The 15,726-nt window shown below is 45.1% G+C and overlaps 1 protein-coding gene and 1 long non-coding RNA gene across 2 annotated transcripts in view; one reads left to right on the forward strand and one right to left on the reverse strand.

Annotated features, from left to right (window-relative positions):
- The window catches only part of MBD-like (methyl-CpG-binding domain protein 2), a 73,237-nt gene that overhangs the window by 19,205 nt on the left and 38,306 nt on the right, over nucleotides 1-15,726 (reverse strand). The gene's annotated exons all lie outside the window — the stretch shown is intronic.
- LOC142571349 (uncharacterized) lies at nucleotides 2,612-10,401 on the forward strand. The gene is made up of 3 exons (XR_012825859.1): nucleotides 2,612-2,750; nucleotides 5,615-5,767; nucleotides 10,039-10,401. It is a non-coding gene; the product is annotated as an uncharacterized LOC142571349 (long non-coding RNA).

A 15,726-nucleotide genomic window follows, 5' to 3' on the forward strand; every position in this document is an offset into this window, starting at 1 on the left:
GACGGTATATGCATAGAGAAAGAAATTTCAACAAGAGCGGACACTCCCATAGAGCCCAGCGGCCGAATTGACTGTAGCACACCAAGCGGTTGTTGTTGACTCCTTCCGGTTTCGGTTTTGGGCGCGCGCGTTTTGAACACCACTTGGTACACGCCGCGCCGGCTCCGCTGCTCGGCGCGGCATTCATTTTTTCTTTCTTTTCGCTTCTGCTGAGCCTCGCGTGGCCTTGGCGTGGAATCGTTTCATTATTAAGTAGAAATGATTGCGATTGACCTTTACAAGACTGCACCGAATCTGTCAGGTGCAATTTCATAAAGAAAACGAAAGACGCCTTCTGAAATGATGAAACATTTATTTTGCTCTATATAAATGCTCGTTCCGGGCTTCTGCATTCATCCAAAGTTGTGGCACCAGGTAAGCAGCAGTCGTTGCCGTACGATGCTCCACCGGATGCCATCAGCTGAAAGAAAGTAAATTACAAGCATGTATCATTTTGGCATATTGACCTAACAGGAGTTACTGCGTGTAGAGGCGAAACGTGCGTAAGTGGTGAATGAGCGGCATTACAGATAAATTCACTTTTACGTATATTTCGCAGCAAAGACTCCTCCCAAACAATGCTACAAAATTTTCAAGCAGCCCTCCTTTCCCGGGCATTATTCCCTGCACTTCAAGTGCACAAATACACGGGTGACTGCGCGTTTCCAAAGCAACTTGGCCTCAGTCGACACGATGGTACGCCAAGTACACAAAGGTGGCTACAACACAGGCTCATCCAGACCATGTTACACGCTCGCAGAATGCCTTCTAATCGCACTGAAGTCAGACTCGTGGGTGCAAAGCCTGTTTTCAGTCGCTCAGAATACATAAATGTCATAATCTTGAGCTCCTCCTCGTTATCTTTTACGCGTCCTGCCGGCGCATGCAACACTCCCGTGTTATCACTCTCGGCAATCGCTCGTCGCGTTTTCGAGAAGCGTGAGTACCGAAATAAGGTATATGTTGTTGCAGGGCTATAAAATGCGTCACAAACTTGTCCCACTAAAATTCAGTACACGCAAAACCAACTCACTATGGCCGGCTTGCTTTTTTGCTAACACCTTCACAACCCCAGGCGCGGCGAGCAAGCCTCAAGATATCCTAAAGAGTTACCAAATAAATTGCAATACTTTTTCGGGTCAGAGAATGCGTAACGAACTTCTACCAGTAAGATTCAGTACACGCGAAACTGCGGCACACAGCAGAGCTGCTTTTCGCTAACTGAGTCAATAAGCCGGGCGCGGCAACCGTGCTTCTAAATTACCCCAAATACAACGACGTTAGTTACAATAATGTTGGGGGCCACAGAATGCGCGAAAACTTGTCTGTCTTGGGCGCTACGACGTAGTACACGCATGTACACGCGCAAATGCGTCACACGGCCGAGCCGGTTTTCGCTTACTGCGTCAATAAGCCGGGTGCGGCAAGCGTGCTCCAAAACTACCGAAATAAGTTACAGTAATGTTGGCGCTCATAGAAAGCGCCGCAAACATCTCCCAGGAAGAGGCATTAACTCAAATTAACTGCGCCAGGACGGCGGAGCTGTTTTTCGCTAACTGCGCCACTCGAACTAAGCCTAAATGTGCTTAAAATGCGCCGCACACTGTCAAACACAATTTCTCACCTTGCCGTAGTCCAGTAGGGCAGTGGTGCCGTGTCGAAATGCAGACGATACGCAAGAAAAGCATAGAGAAGGCCGGGAGCCCAAAAACATGGGCTATATATCCATAACAGACGGGTCGGCGAGCACGCGAGCTTCGTACGTACGACCGGCCTCGCTCACTCCTGCGGCTTGTCTGGCGCATGACGTATGCACGCGCGTCTGGCGTGCCGCTAGCTTGTTGCTAGGCAACGAAACAAAAAGTTGCAAAGTATAAGTTCATTTACACGCAAAACTTTTTCACTTTTAGTGGGAAGGAATAAAAAAAATAAAACGTTGTCTGGAAGTTTATTTCACATTCTTTTTTTTCTGATGCTCGCGTCAACTGACGGTTGTTGTTGAAACTAGGCGTGACGTGTTTCCTGTTGCCAGTTTTTGAAGAGTGTCCCCTCTTGTTGAATTTCTTTCTCTATGGTATATGTGTCTGCGAGGCTCGTGTTGGCTGGTGTTGTAAGAGGCTTCGTCTAAAACGTGGATATGGCTACGCAGATAACGCGTTCTCAAAGTAAAATCTTCATAAAATGTTTCCATTCACGCATATTACATCTTTACTCACCCACGATGCATGACCAAGCGAAGAAAAGCAAGAACAGACGACCAACTGTTTCAAAGCGAGCGCGAACCTTGTCGTCTGTCCTCCAACTTTAGCGGCCCGCTGATACTTTTTGCGTAACATGTAGTCGTACACACAATAACAAGTTCTCATAGTTAAACAAAACATGTTTTCGCGTAATAATAAAGCTAAAACAGCTTTTCATGTGCTGTTCTAGTAGAAAATGAATCATTGTGACAGACGGAACGGTACTTGCCAAGCGCGTCTTCAAGGTGGAAAGTGTCTGCGTTCACCTGGTCGACGGAACGCAGGCGTTAGGTTCACCCAAACGTCACGTCCGGGATGTCGCATTCATTCTTTGTTTTTCGCGTCCGTGATGTCACATCCGTCTTTGGTTTTTGGCGGCAGAATGGCAAGCTCAAAGGTGAGCTACGCTGAATCAACTGGACAAAGATGTGGATCGTTTATTTTTCGGGGCTTGTGCTAGCGTAAGCTATCGTAAGTACTTCACTTTTCCATTCGATGTGCCTCTACTATGCAAACCTACGCTTTCGGCTGCCTGATACTTCATTTCCAGGTTCCTTACCAGCTTATTTTCCTTGTGACGCATCCCGCGGACCGCCGCACCGATCAGCCAGTGCTACAGCGTTCGTTTACATAGTAATATGAGCCTTTACATAGCAATATCGCTGCGCTGTCAACAGCCATTCTCTGGTAACCTTTCTCCGCAGCGTAACGCTCGAGTGCTCTGTGCAGATGTGACAAAGGTTGTGTATTGGGTCGGTATTTGTGATTTTCTAGAAAGAAGCTTCATTACAAAGTGCATGACCAGGCTGCGTGGTCGTCCATTCTACTAGAGCGGGACAATCAATAAACGATACAAGCATGGACATACACATGCTGTTGCCAAATAACCCTTATGGTGGGTCCATTTAATACTGGTGATTTAATCGTGGATGAAGACTGGGATGTTCTCTTTATGTGCTTGCTTAAAAGTATGATAAATTGAAACGTGGCCAACAAATTTTACTAGTGTTATAAGGTTTTGTGAGAAAGGGTGTTGTGTATTGCTTTGTAACGAGTGACTTTTAAGAGTGTGACATTGTCTCCCATCGCACGTGTATATCCCGGCTGGAAGTTATGTTCATGTGCTCAACAGTGCTTCAGGAACCCTCTGAGCGCTTACACATTGATATTACAGCCACTTGTGAATTCTGGTCCTAATGTAAGCATTAAGGGGTTTTAGCACTCCTCTTACTGATAACCTTAGACGTTAATTCTATAGTGTATATTGTTAACTGACAAGCTGGGTCTGGTAAGTTTTACATCTTGACACTAAGAACCTGTGGCATGATGAGTTTGCGCAAAAGAACAGTGTAGGTGCCATCATATATACATTCATTGGCATTCACGCACACTATTGGAGGGACTCCAATCTACATTAAGTACAGCGCAATCAGCGCCAGTACCAGTGGTTGCTCAATGTGTGGTTTGGAATCTACGCCAGTGCAATAATCAGTACCATCTTCAATCACGCACTGACTGGACAGCGTTATGTGAACGATATCCTTGAAGGAGCGGTTGATGAGCTTCTCAGCAAAGTCCCGCTGTCACATCTTCCACTTCTGCTGTATCAGCAAGATGGGGGGCCACCTGCATGCAGCAGCAGCCGAGCACGAAACTGGTTGGGTGCTACTTTTCAAATAGATTGGAAGGCACGAGCCTGTAAATAGGCCGGCTAGGTCACCTGACCTCTCTCCGTTAAGTTTCTTTCTTTGGGGTTATGTGAAAGATTGTGCCGGACGTCAGATTAGATGGATGTCAGATTAGTTCAAGGTAAGGATAATGGATGTCTGCCATAGAATTCCGGCATCGGTCATCAAGAAAGCCACTAAAGGTGTGATAAAATAGACAGTACTGCGTAGCTGCAAAAGGAGACCTATTTGAACACGTCCTCTAGGCTGATGTTCAACGGGGCTTACGAATTAATCGATAGTAAGAGCACGCAGTTTTTTTTTTGTCTGTGTGTGTGTGTGCCGACATTCTGATTGCCAGTTCGGCTCATAGAAGCGGTATATTTAATTTCGTGAACACATTGGTTTTGCCTTTTCTCTACAAGTTGGTCGCTTTCCAGTCTGTTTATTTCGCTTTTATTTGTTGACACGAACATGTTTTTGCAGCACGTATACACTTTCATGAAAAATAAGACGCTCACTTTATATTGGCTTTGGTCCGAAGCAAGTTTCTGGTGTGAAATATAACTTCGCCCGCACTCTTTCGATGCGGTGCGAGCAAAGTCTGGATTTTGAAACATTCTGTGCCTATTACATTGCTCTTCACATTTCGTGTGTGGTCAGAGCTGCACTTTGGCTGCGTTATCAAGGTGCTTTTGTTATCATTTATCAGTCGACCTTGAGAGAGAGATAATAAGTGTGACGTAGAGAGAAAGGAGAAGCTGGGAAACCTGCTGTTGGGGCTCCTTCCGTACCATTATCAAGGTGGTGCGCTGTCTCTTCGGGTTTGTGATAGGCAATGCAGTTACTTTCAATCAGCTTATTTGAGGGCACTGCTTTATGATGCGGGTGAGAGTTCACTCACATGGTGTTTTTCATAGTTCGTGAGGTTATTTTCCAGTCGGTAAAATTGTACGCAATTAGTATGTGGCTGAAAACACTGCAGTTAGATGTCATTTTGGGATGCCAACAAATGCCTCATTGACACATTGAAAATTATGAGAGTACTTCTCGAGTTAGATAATTGTAATTACCAAATTAAATCTCAGTAACGAAAGAATTACTGGCTACTACTCCACTTTACTGGAAACAATATGCACTAGGTTTTCTTCGAGTAACGGAACTGTTTTTTTTTTTTTTTTAAATCTTAGTGCATGATAGCTGTGGAACACTCTCTCTCTTCATCCCTATACCCCTTTCCCCAGTGCAGGGTAGAAAAACGGACATGCGTCTGGTGAACCTCTCTGCCTTTCCTCTCTTCTATTTCTCTCTCTCTATAATTCACTCAGTAAACGTAATGAGGCCAAGCCAGATTCACTCGAAATCAGAATCAACAGCAGTCATGTGCGGCAGCACTTATGCTCGGACTAGCAGAAAAATAAGAGAGGCTGCAGTTTTGCAGAAAGGCGAAGCAGTGTTAGTGATAGCCAAGTATGCGACAATTACACGAAGGAAGATTACACCAGCAAGGGGACTCAGGCTGTGAAATTGAACTGTCTCCTACTATGAGGTCTTGTATATACTTAGCGCCGTCACTTCAGCGCTGAAGTCTTCGAGGTCAAGCGAAATTTCTTGAAGTGCAAGAAATATATATATATGTATGTATCGTAAGGAACTGCTTTATTCCAGCCAAGCTCGGACTACTACCTCGAGGATTAAACTGTGCTGCTGGTGATGATATATGCAGATGGAAAAGATGTGCAGATGATGAAGTTGAAAGTCAGGCATGTGTTGTGCCCATGCTAATTCTCTCTCGCTGTGGAAGCGGCCGCCTGGCAGCGCGTAAGTACTATAAAATGCGTCGAGTATTTGGTTTTAAGCGGGAGACATGCACTATCTCTGTGCCACAGCAACGGGAATCGGGTGGCGTTCTAACAAACGAGACATGGTAATTGACAGGTGATGTCTGCTCAATGACCGTGGAAAGTCGAATAAAACACGAGAAATTTTTTGCATAAGCCAGGAATGCACACAGGAGTCCAAAGAACTTCGTCACCAGGAGAAAAAGTCACAGCACTGTGGGTCCAGTCGTAACGAAACTTGCGAGCGTCCTGGGAGACGCCGGTGTTAAGCGGGGCGAGGCGTCTGCACTCTGCGAGGCGAGACACAAACTGTTCCAAGAAAGGAACTGATGGGGGTACAGGAGTCGAAAGGAATGATATATCAAGAATGAAACTTGGTGAACAGCCATAGATGGAGAAAAAATGTTAAAAGCCAGCAGTACGTTGCGTAGCCATGTTATAGGCGAATGTCATGAACAGCAGGATTGCATCCCCGTTCGTGTGGCCAGGGTGGATGTACGTACATCGCAATCATGTCAGAGAGGGTATGGTGAAAACACTCCGTCAACCTTTTTGGTCTGCGGATGGTAACTGGAAGTCGTCTTGCAAATTGTGTTAGAGGCGCACAGAACTTCGGTAAGGATAGAAGAGAGGAAGACTGCTGCGGTCACTGAGGAGAACGCGCGGAGCGCTGCAGTGTAAGATAATGTTGTGTAGAAAGAAATCGGCGATTTCAGCAGCAGTCCCGGATGGTAGAGATGCTGTCTCCGCATAGCGTGTTGGTCTATGGCCGTTGCAATCCAACAATTTCCATGTAAGGTCATGGGAAGAGGACCGTACAAGTCTATTCCAACTACTTCAAAAGGCGAAGCGGGACAAGGCAGAGGTTGTAAAGAGCCAGAAGGAGCTGTTGGGTTTGCTTTGACAATGAACGCAGGGTGCAACATACTTTGCAACGGCTGAAGATGGGCCAGGCCAGGAGCAGCGACTTCATATTCTGTTGTAAGTCTTGTGGTAGCCTAGATGACCAGTCGTCGCATGATCGTGAAAGGCTTCAAGCACCTCACATTGCAGAGAACATGGTATGACCGGGACCCATTTGTTGCCATCGATCTGATAAATGTTGCGATGTAAAACCCCATTGTGCAGCTTGAATTGATTAAGTTGTCGACGAAGTCTGGCATTTGGAGGCGACGAAGAATCTTCCATGCGTTGGAGAATAGTTCAGCAGTATGGGTCGACGCGTTAGTGGGACACAAGGACAGATGGGCTGTCGTGTCTTAGCCATTCGAGGGTTACAATGGGTAAAGCCGATGAAGAGGACTCGGGACGTACACAATCACGGAGAGGTTATGGTGAATTGTCATGATTCGGCAGAGGGTAGCAAGAGAGAGCATTGGTGTCTTGATGCTTCTTTGCAGCCCTGTAGGTGACATTGAAATCGTACTCCTGTAGGTGAAGCACACAGCAACCCAGGTGACCTGATAAATTCTTTAGCGATGAAAGCCAGCACAGTGTGTTATGGTCGGTAACGACTGTGAAATGGCGGCCATGAAGACATGGGTGAAATTTTTGCACTGCCCAACAGCAAGGCACTCCTGCTTGGTTATGGTGTAGTAATTTTCTGCACTGGTTAGTGCACGACTAGCATAAGCAATTACTCGTTTGCGGAATGTGTTGTCACATTGCAATAGAATGGCACCGAGACTGACTGCTAGCGTCGGTGTGAAAGATGGTGGGCGCGGTCGGATCAAAGTGGCACAGTACTGGGTCTGACGTCGGGGCATGTTGCAAAAGCAGGAAAGCATGTTCACATTCGTTGGACGAAACAAAGGGCGCATTACTGGCGAGGAGTTGATGGAGCGGGGACGTAAACGTAGCGAAGTTGCATATGAAGTGCCGGAAGAAGCAAGTCCAGGAAAACTGTGCATGTCTTTTTGACGCAGTGGACACAAAATTCGAGGATGGCAGTAAGCTTCTCGGGGTCCGGTCGAATACCTTCTTTGCTGACTATGTGCCCCAGAACTTTGATGGCCTTGCTGGCCAACCTGCATTTGTGTGTGTGTGTGTGTGTGTGTGTGTGTGTGTGTGTGTGTGTGTGTGTGTGTGTGTGTGTGTGTGTGTGTGTGTGTGTGTGTGTGTGTGTGTGTGTGTGTGTGTGTGTGTGTGTGTGTGTGTGTGTGTGTGTGTGTGTGTGTGTGTGTGTGTGTGTGTGTGTGTGTGTGTGTGTGTGTGTGTGTGTGTGTGTGCGCGCGCGTGTGTGTGTGTGTGTGCGTGTGCTGAGCTGCAAACCAGCATTTGCAAGACAGGCAAGGACTTCATCAAGATGTTGCAAATGTTGTGAGAACATGGTTGAAAACACAATGTCGTCGAGATAGCACAGACAGGTTTTCCATTTCAAGCCACACAAGACTTATCGATCATGTGTTCGAATGTGGCAGGCACATTGCAGAGTCCAAAAGGCATCGCACTGAACTCGTAGAGCCCATCAGGGGTAGCAAATGTCGTTTTTGCTTTGTCGGATTTGGACGTCGGTATTTGCCAGTAGCCTGGTCTAAAGGCTAGAAATATATTCAGCACCGTGGAGTGAATCTAGTGCATCATCCATCCGTGACACGGGGTAAACATCTTTGCGCACGATTTTGTTCAGCGCACAGTAATAGACGCAAGAACACACTGAGCTGTCTTCGTGACAATTGCAACGACATGAGTGTCAACAGCTCAAGTGACAGTTGATCCACGAGGCAACAGTTGGGGTTCGATTTGGTTTATTGCAGTAAGCAATGCAGACCCCTCAGAGAAGCGAATAAGGCCAGGGGTAATCAGAATTGCTCGAGATAGGGTATGGTCATAGGGTAGAATGAATACGCCGCCATCCACAATGTTACAGGAGTCGACACCTATAATCTCTTCTCTAGGTGGCCAAAGAACGTAATCGGAAGAGGTGACGAGACAAATGTGTTCTTCGAGGTTAGGAAGAGAACTGCCAGTGGCATCCAGTTGTGTGAGGCGCTGACGACAAGAGATAGAAGCGAACGCCAAAGATAAGAAGTCCCACCCCAAGATGAGTTCATGGGTCACTCACGAAATACCGCAAAAGCAATGTGGTGAAGAATTTAGTCTATGGACACACGAACAGTACACGGTGCGATTGGACGAATAATAACGTTGGCCGCTACACAAAGAGAAAGGCCGGAGTAAGGCAATTCTTGTGTTTTATAGAGTCCCGAACAGTCGCATGGCAATAATCGCCAAGCGTCTTGTAACAGGGAGCCACCTCAGAATTGCACCAAACAAAGATGATGGATGCAGCCAGTCTTGCCAGATAACTACATTTTCACTATTCTGTATTGTTTGCATTTTTTGTGCAAAAGGAGTTCTCGCAGAGAGTTTTATCTTCAGTGGCCTTCAGTTGACGTCATCTGCTACAACTAGCACATAAGTTAACTCCATAGCACCACTAGGATGGAGACATTGTGTCATGGGATGCTTCCTTAAAAGTGGATAAGAAGATTCTAAAGGAAAAGTGTGAGATGGTCACAGTAATAACCAAGGCATTTGGCATGGGAATGACCCAGCTATGAAGGTATTATCAGATGTGGACAAGCATATAATACTAAATGGCGCCTTGCACGAGCCCCAAGTGTCAAATGTAATGAGTATTGTGCATTGAAAGGGCCAAAAATGTTTTGTACATGCAAGGGAACACTATGGGCATTTGATAGCAGTTGCTTAGATGTACCACATTAACAGGAACCAAACAAACTCCCTTAGACATAAGCATGCAGCAAATTCAAGGACTAGATGAAGCTTCAAAGAAGTAACTGCATTTCATGTAGGATAGGTGTGAATGACTTTGGGCATGAGATCAGTGACAAAAACACTAAATGAATGCAGTACAGTGTCTGTATCATATCTTGTGCAGACCAAACTAGCCTGGAGTTTCAGTGTTCCTTGTCAGTTCATTTAAATAGGCACTACATTGTTCAAAGTGCAATATTGTTCTACAAAACATAATATGCAAGATGTAGCATGCTAACCCTCGTGGCTCAACAACTACTGAGCCGAAACCTCAATGAGCAGTGAAGCTTCCTTGTAATTTTCATCGTAACCATACTTTTGCTCTTGAAAGTGAACCTCTTTAGTGAATTTGCTTGTGTATTAATTTTTCTTTAGGCAAGTATTTTTTATACATGTTAATGTCTCAATCCTGCTTTCTCTTTCCGGAGCTAAACAAAATGCCTCTTATTTCAATTTGATCTTTTGACCTAGGAAGCCATCATCTGGTGCTGTGTACAGCAAGCACATGCTTCGGGCAAGGAGGGAGCCAGCACCATATCTACATCAGCAAGAACCTCGGTGCTCAAAATAAACATTTTCTGTGCAAATAACTGTCTTTTTATACTTCCAGCATGAATTAATAAGTTTCTTTTGCCTTCACATGCAGGAAGGTTTATAGGAATAAATAGTGACTGTTGAATGCCCAGGAAAAGCCTTGAAGCCATTTTACTTGTACAGTGATAAAGTACATGTGTACTTGAACTTGATAGTACAGAAACGAAAGGCGAAGTAACAGGCAAAATGCTTGGGGCAGCAGTCGTGTAAATGGTAGATGAACACAGCTAATTGTGCTGTCCAGTTTCATTCAGTTTGATCAAGTGTTGCAAGAATTGCCTTCAATATGAATCATTCAGTTTAGCCAGCTAAAGTCTAACTCGTACAAACTTTGGAATGTCTGCTGAGAATTTTAGCATAAATGGTATGTGTGCATCCTTCAGCAGCACTACAAGCCCAATAAGGTTTTTGCGTTACTGTCCCCCCTCCCTTGGTATTGTGGCAGTGTCTACTTCAAGTGCTTGAGGGTATAATGGAGAATGACTCCAATTTGCTATAAATATGTGCAGTGTTGATGCAGAAATGAGAAGGCTATATAAATATGCAGGACAAGAGCTGGTAGGCCTGGTTATAAGCATGAATTAGAAATTTATAGACCAAAGGCAATATGAATACAATATGTTAAATTACATCCATACGTGGGAACTGCCCACATGAAAGGAAAGAAAGTGCAATACTTGCAACCTACCAACAGAAACATCAGTCTAGGGAAGGATTCTGTAAGGATCCACTAAGTGCACTATTTCAGCACACACTGATTAGGTAGCACTCTAAGTTGGTAGAGCAAGCAGCAATCGTCACCGTGGGCTCTTGTGCTCTATTCATTCAGCGTGTACTGGAATGGACAGTCCACTTAGTCAACACTTACAGACTAGCCCCCTAGGGTTGTCGAAGCAAGCAGTATATTAAGCTTAAGTCTGGAGTGCTACCTCCTACTTATGTGGCAAGTCCTCCTGTTTACCTGTTCCTTTCAACTGAGAGCTGAGCACCGCCTAGACAAAGCAACCAGCGTCCATAGAATTCAAACTATTACTATTTGCCCTATAAAAGGGGACAGTGGAGCCTAAAATGACACTTGACTTGGGCCATATTTTTCGCGATATGCCCGAGAATATTGGGATTTCCCATCAATTTTACCCTTCCTACATCACATAGCGAACAACCTGAAAACTTAACACTGTTGCGCACAGCGATGAAGGGTCAGGATTTGAGCGAGAAAACAACACACGACACCTGAGCGCAAACTATGAACTGTTTTTTTTTTCTGCAAGTGAAGCGTACATAAAGCCTACACGCATGCACAGGAGTCCTCTTCCCGGTCTACCTACACCCTCTATTGTCAGCGATTATGCTAATCTCTTTATTGCTGAGTGAAATAGACGGCGGGCTGACACATGAGCCCTGTGGGTCCACCTTGAGGTTTTATGCTTCCACGACTTCTCTTTTCATTTGGTTCCTACTTTTCAGCAGAATCATTGTCTTGTGATAATCACCAGTTGATAGTTTGTGCTCAGGTGTCGTGTGTTGTTTTCTCGCTCAAGTCCTGTCCCTTCGTCACTCCGCACAACAGTGTTAAGTATGTCGAACCAACTAGCCCACTGCACAATTTTCCTGAACTTGAAAACAATTGTAAACTAAAGTCCGTGAGAAACGAAGTGTTCTGCCATGACATACAGATTTATGCATGATCACTTTGCTATATAAAAATACAATTTTAGCCAACGTTAACAAAGAGCTTCACTTTTGGAGTTCACTTAAATAATGTCTGTGATGCATTGTGACAGTACGAGGTCCTGGAGATGCTACTGTGGAGATATGTCAACATTGAGCCTATTCCTGTTTAATCTATGGATAGATGCCTTCACGAAGAGTTGGAGAAACTGCACAATACAATGTTTTATATCACATGTAATAATTATGCTGTGATAAAGTGTACACGCTGAGCTTAATGTTTTAGAAAAGCTCAAGAAAAGGCTCCAGAATAGGTATGATGGATAGGCAACCTTTTATTTGGCTCTCTTCATAGTGAAGTCTGGACGCATCACCTCAGCCACACTTAGTAATATTTGTGGGCTCGTACTGCCCATGCCTTTACTGCACAAGTTGCCTTGGTGCTCCCAGTCTTGACAGGTAACACTTAAGCACCCTCTCATGCACATGTTTGTTTCAAAGCTACAGTTGCTAACTAAAGTAACTGCCACATGCGATTCTGTAACTCTAGACCTAACTGCAAAAATGCATGCAGTACTACGAGTTTGGCATGGAGTTCACATGACATGTGCACAACTTCAAATTTCGTATAGGCAACAGATAACTAACTGGTAACCTGTTAGAGTAACAAAATGGATGCCAAGGAAAATTCACCCAAAGCCTTAGGCAGGAAAATGAGGTGTTGTGATGAGATAAATAGCAATCACATTTGATCGACTGACTAAAAGCTGGCAGGGGTATTGCATTTGACATGATTGAAATGAGCTGCAGCATGGCATGGTAACTGTGGCAGCCTTTACAATGCCGCACTCTCTGAATTACACTTGTGTGCACCCATATGCTGCAGCGACCAACTGTTTTTATTCAAGAAAGCCAGGTTTGTGGTTCAGCACACATCATACCCTGGCAAACTCACTGATGAGTCAACTCCCTCAGATCATCCCATGAGTCTGAGTGAGCCCAGCTGAGCAGTATTTTGGCGAGTTTGAGCCCGAGTGAGCTCGGCTGAGTAGTATATTCTTATGAGTTCAAGTGAGCAGCTAAGTATGATTTTGGCGAGTCTAGATAGGGAGCTCCGATTATTTTGCCAACATATATATGGTCCGTGTACTTTCGAAATTCAGGTACCACACTTGCGCATAGGTTGGAAATTAAGCTTCTCGCCAAGTGACTACTGCAGAAATGATCATAGAGCTAGAGAAGAACGATACGCCTTAATGATGCAGCGTGCCGCGCGGGATCCATGTGTGCAGCGTGCCAGTGGATGGGTGCGTGTTTGGGAAATTAAGGGGTTTCGACCCATCCACAGATAATTTCCATAATACCTTTCTCCATAGTGTATTATTGCGATCGCAATTTTTGGACACCCCAAGCGAATTTTCGCCATCGCCCTGATGTTTGGTTTAAAGTCCAAGTGTGACAAAAATTATAGTGCCCCGTTGCATCCCACATGCTGGGGTTAATTGCGAATGAAAGGGTGCGAGGTTGAGCCGAGAAGGATGGCAGCTTTATGCGCGCTGTCCACGTCCCGTGATCAAGCGCGCGCTAGGGTAGGAGAGCGCGCGACGTCTCTTGCCCGGCCGTGCCCGTGCATATGGCTGTGCGCGCGCAGCAGAGTGCATATACACGGTCCGCGCGTGCCACATTTTTTAAAGTAATTTGCGGCCGGTGTAAAGGCGGCAAGCCGACGTGGCTGCTGGTTTCACGAGTGTTGGAAGTAGCGTTATCTAAGTTTCTGACGAAACTTAGAGAACAGTGACTTAAAACAGTGACTTCCTTAGAGGGGCCAAAATTTTGGGGCGTATGAGCGGCACGTATAGTAGAATGCAGTGTTCCATTGTAAAAAAAATTTTGATGTAACAAAGTAGAGTGCTGAGTGTTAGGTCTTTGTTACATCAAGGTTCAACAAAAATTAAGCGCTGGAAATCGGCGCTGGACGCATATGCAACTCCTTACTCCACACTGAAAACATTTGAGAAAACATTTTTTTAAAATACTTTGTACATTTGTATAAATCCCTACCTGCAGATATTCCTCTGGTGTAGCCTAATTATGTGCTGCCTACTTACTGACGCAGCATACGTATCATTGCGAAATTTATAATTTTTTGCTTTTAGAAAAAGCATCGAGTTATTGAATTTTGCGAACAGAAAAAAAATTGCAACTTCCAATATAGCGCGCTTCCTAGGCTATTAAATAGCTACAATGTTCAAGGAACGTACTGTTTCCATGAGTGGTTTACTCATGCAGTAAGATGTACTGCTCCTACACCTTGTAATAAAAAGCATATGCATCGACACATAGCAGCTGATATTCTTGCTTATTTTCTCATCACAGAGGTAGATGGGGCACATGAACCTATATGCTCACACAAATCAACGTGACCAACTACTGCGGAGACATGGCAACGAATTCTTTGTTTACGTTGTACACCACAAGTGCGAGGTTTGCGCATTAATTTGACTTCATGAAACCCTATTTATACTACAGGCTTTACGGCAATGCTTGCATGCAGTGCGGTGAAGCGCTCGACAAAACTGCACATATTATATGGTTTGTTTGATATTAACTCGAGATGCAAACGTTTGTGCAGGCAGGCAAGCAATGTTTCCATTCACGCAGCGCACCAAAAGAGCGTGGTATATGCATTGATCTGGTTTCATGACATCGTACTTTTGCCACTAGCTTTACGGCAGTGCTTGTGTATAGTGCTGCGAAGCACGACGGAACTGCACATTATTATACGGTGTGCTCGAAATCCACTCGAGATGCAAACGTTTGTGCAGGCAGGAAACGAATGATTTAATTCACGTAGCACAACACGAGAGCGCGCTCTATGCAGTCCTTTGATTTAATAAAACTCTATTTCTGCCACAGGCTTCACAGCAATACTTGTGTAGAGGGCTGTGAAGCTCGACGCAGCTGTAACAACATCCCACGGTACACCCGATTTTTACCGAGTTTGTTTTAAAGGGCCCCTCACAGGCTACATAACAAATTTTGGTTATACGCTGAAAGTTGTTACGTGCCCTCTAAGAAGTGTTCTACCGCAAGCATTTTTCAAATTGGTTCATTAACAGCAGATAGAGAATGATTGAAGTGCCGCGAACACATGATTTCAGGAGGCGAACGTCGCCGCCTATATAAACACTCTCTCGACTTTCCCCGTTTCGCCTGTGTAAGCAAATTTCCTTCACTGCGTTCTCCCATACCGGAGCCGAGGGGTCGCGCGGCGGGTATACCCTGCCGTCTTCTTTTTTTCACCGTCACCGGCACACTTCCGGTGACGGTGTCGCGCGAGCTCTTGCGCTTGTCTCGTTTCCTGTAGCGGACGATAATGCGCACTCTACACGAGAACACGTGATTAGCGGTATAAGTCAGTGCCCCAGCACTGAGGCAAACGCGAGAGGATGAAAGAGCATGATCGCAATACTGGAACACAGTAGACAATGACGTATAGTTTCGTTCTCTGCGCGCGTGCAAACGTCGGAAAAAGGAGACGAAACGGAAATTCATCTCTCTTAATTGCTACAGTGCGAAGTAAAACAAAAGCACCCAGACATTCGGGTTGTATTTTTCATTATTTCTCTAAACTTTAATTAGTCCACTGAAGCAACAGATTCAACAAATAACTGATGCTGCCTTGAATCTAAGTCACGTGTTACTCTGAGTGCCATCACAGCACAGCCTGTGCTCCTATGCAGCATCAAAGTTACGGGCATTCATCTGCTTGCTGCTGCGATAACATTATGACACTTGAACTCAGAGGTACGATTTTTGTTGTGTGAGGTTATAGATAGCCAGTAGGCTACTTGTCTGATGTTAAATGCTATGACCCACTGGCAATCCACGATG

This window comes from Dermacentor variabilis, chromosome 2 (genome assembly GCF_050947875.1).
Source record: "Dermacentor variabilis isolate Ectoservices chromosome 2, ASM5094787v1, whole genome shotgun sequence".
Classification (NCBI taxonomy): domain Eukaryota; kingdom Metazoa; phylum Arthropoda; class Arachnida; order Ixodida; family Ixodidae; genus Dermacentor; species Dermacentor variabilis.